This window comes from Microtus ochrogaster, unplaced genomic scaffold (assembly GCF_000317375.1).
Source record: "Microtus ochrogaster isolate Prairie Vole_2 unplaced genomic scaffold, MicOch1.0 UNK2, whole genome shotgun sequence".
In the NCBI taxonomy this organism is placed as follows: domain Eukaryota; kingdom Metazoa; phylum Chordata; class Mammalia; order Rodentia; family Cricetidae; genus Microtus; species Microtus ochrogaster.
The window spans coordinates 21,406,415-21,409,668 of NW_004949100.1; the positions used below are offsets into that span (position 1 = coordinate 21,406,415).

At 45.3% G+C, this 3,254-nt stretch overlaps 1 protein-coding gene across 1 annotated transcript in view; it reads left to right on the forward strand.

Moving 5' to 3' along the window:
* The first annotated feature begins 282 nt into the window (after positions 1–282).
* Positions 283–3,254, forward strand: part of Lyst (lysosomal trafficking regulator) — a 164,993-nt gene continuing 162,021 nt past the window's right edge. The window contains exon 1 of the mRNA XM_026788329.1: positions 283–427. The gene's annotated coding sequence lies outside the window, so the exon portion shown is untranslated. The remainder of the gene's footprint in view (positions 428–3,254) is intronic.

A 3,254-nucleotide genomic window follows, 5' to 3' on the forward strand; every position in this document is an offset into this window, starting at 1 on the left:
AGCCAGTAGAGTGCCAGAGTGGTTGATGCATTGGCCTCTTTCCACAGCTTAGCTGTTCTTGCATGGAGACATTGGGTACTTGTAGTGACTGAGCACAATTGATTGCCTTCACCATCTGCTGCTGTGTCTTCCTCAGGTGACATCAGAAGGCACAGCAGGGTTTGCCCTTGTCATCCAATGGGACCTTAGGTTGTTTGACTCACTGTTCGTGTTCCTCTGATGCTAGCAAAAATGATGCCACCCTAAGTCAGCTGAGAGGAAGCCAGGATTTAACTGCAAACAAGAGCCCCAGCTTGTTTAACAGCATGAAGCACTTCTGCTGCAACCGAGTACATGTGTGCTAATGAGGCTGCAATGAACGTATCTACAGAGTCACTGCGAAAGGAAAGCCTGCCTTCCTCATCTGAAGAAGGGAATCACGGTGCAGGTAAGCAGACATGTTTCTGAGACTTCTCAGTGCTGGCAGAAAGCATGGGGCATCTTGGGCAGGCAGCCTGGGCATGGGTTGAGAGCTTGGGTACCACAGGACAAGGTAATGATAAGAAGAATCCTTGGCAGCACTGGTGCCGTAGGATGCTGGCTCTAGCACATTGGTTGTTCCGTGGGTGGCTGGTGCCCTGGAGAAACCTCATGAGGGACTGAGGCAAGAGACTAAAGCCATTCCCCAGCAGTGTGTAAGCTGAAGGCCTCCACCGGAGAGATGCCAGACCGGCTTTTCTGGTGCCAGGAAACTTGGATTGTGTTGGACGTTGTGGAGTTAAGAAAGGGTCACTTGATAAATGGGTGCAGATGGGTTTGGGTGGGATGTGACCAAAGTGAGCACATGAAACAGAGCTTATTCAGAACATACCTTTGGAGCTGAAGATGTAGCTCAGCTGGCAAAATGCTTTCCTGGCCTCCAGGAAACCCTGGGTTTGATTCCTGGTACCACATAAGCTGAGTGAGTGGCACATCTTAGCACTTGGGAGGTAGAGGCAGAAGGATTGTAACCTCAAGGTCAACCTCAGTTTTAGTGAGTTTAACTATAGCATGGATTACCAGGGACTCTTGCCCCTACAAAATGATCTAAAAGAGCTCTTGTTGTAAGGAACCAGGACCCTTTTCTCTGTAAGCTGGGACATTTGAGGATGCAGAGGGGTCAGCTTGACTGAGGGTCAAGAGACATCAGGAGTAAATAAAGAGACAACTCAGGTGTGGAGGGGTCTGCTTGGCTGAGGGTAGAGACATCAGAAATAAATAAAGAGACAACTCTTCTACCATCTGTCTGCTCCTCACAAGTCACGGCCTTATTCTTGCGTGGGCTCCTCCATTCTTCTCAGTTCCTGTCTCCATCCTTATCTCTTCTCGGTTTGAGGCCTCATTGAGTCTCTTGCTGTTGTTCCTCAGAATCCATCTGTCTTATTACCTGAGATAGGGTACTCACATTGGGACCTGGCATCGAACCATTCAGATAGGCTGGCTGGCCAGTTGGCCCTAGAGATTCTCCTGTCTCTTCCTCCCTTACACTGGGACTACAGGATGTGTTGGCAAGCTCAGATTTTCACAATGGTGCTGGGAATTAGACTCAGATCCTTGTGATTGCATAATAGTTACCACATGTAAGCATATAGACCAGTGGTCATAAGAACATTCACACTGTTTAGCAACGATCATCACATCTGTTTCAACAATTTCAGCTTCCCCAATTGAAAGCCTGTCCTGTTAAACACCAGTTCCTCTCTCTTCCCTTCCCTAAGTCCTAGAAACCCTCATTATACCTTCAGTCTCTGTGTGTGTGACTAGTCTAGATGCATCATATACGCAGGAGTACACAGCATGCATCCTTTTGTGATGGGCTTACCTCACTTCCATACGTATCCTCACGCTATGTTCCTTACAGCATTTTGGCAGAATCCCTTTCCTTTCCCCTCTTTCTTCGGTTGTGTGTATGTACCACTTTCGCTTCACCCACTAAATCATCAGTCCGTGCTCGAGCGGCTTCCATCCTTGGCTGTTGTGAACAACACTGGTAGAACACTGGATACAGATGTCTGAGACCCTTCTTGCTATGTTCCCAGGAGTGAGATTACCAGATCATGCGATGGTTTTAACTCCCACTCTTTCCCCTCAAAGGTAATTGTGTGTATGTTAACTACGAGTCTTCATTATGGTAATGGAGCTGGACATGAATTCCCTTGGAGTAATTTTAGATGATTAAAGGACCACAAGGGCCCTGCAAAGGGTGCCTGGTTCTGCCCTGCAGCGAAAGTGTGTTTTCCATAGAAGTTGTACACTGGCTGGAAGCTGAAAGTGTTAATAACACGTGAATCTAAAATTAGATGCTGGGAAATGCTGTGAGGAGAAAATCCTCTTGAGAAATCCAGTTAGTAAGCTTTCTAGTTTGTACTTCCTTGTGATCTGCCTGGGAATACGAAATCTGGAACTCCCTGTGTTCTCCCTGCTCTGCTCTTTACAGTAAATTACTTCGTCCTCGAGGTTAACTTTATCTCCAGTAAAGGAACAAACGCTTCTTTACGTTCATGAGCAAATGGTGTTGATGACCCCAAGAAAAGGAGGTCAGCTGAATTAAAGCATATGGCCAGTAGTGGGCACTTAAAGCAGACCTGCAAGGCAGCCAGGCTGATTGGCCATCCTGTCGAAGAAAGCTAAGTGGAATTCCTTTGGAGATGAAGTGTAGCTGTTCTCAGCCGTTCTTGTTTAGATAAGAATGTTCGTGGAGAGCTAAGCACACTTCCAGAGCTAAAAGCTCAGTGAACCAGCTCTCCATGGAACCTGGGTTCCATCCTTAGAGCTGAAATAGAAAAGTCAAATTCCACGAACAGTAAGGATAGTAAGAAAGGCACTGGTACAGTTTAAAAGTACAGCAATAGAGGCCACACCTTCTATGAATTAGGAATAGACACTGAGAAAGAACGTCCTGGGCCAAGAGAAGAAAAAAGGCCCTCAGTAAAAACACACAGTAAGGGTCTGAGGCTGTGGCCTAGTGGTAGAGTGGTTTCATTGTCTTAGTATAGCTGACCAATGAACTCGTTTTACATCTTACAACCTTCACATTTGTCTTTCGTGTTTTAAATCCCATATCATGAATATCAGTATAAGCCTAGAAATCACTTGTTCTTTTCTTTTTAAAAAATAAAACAAAGCTTTTTACATCTATCTATCTATCTATCTATCTATCTATCTATCTATCTATCTATCTATCTATCTATCTATCTATCATCTATCTATCTATCATCTATCTCTATCTATCTATC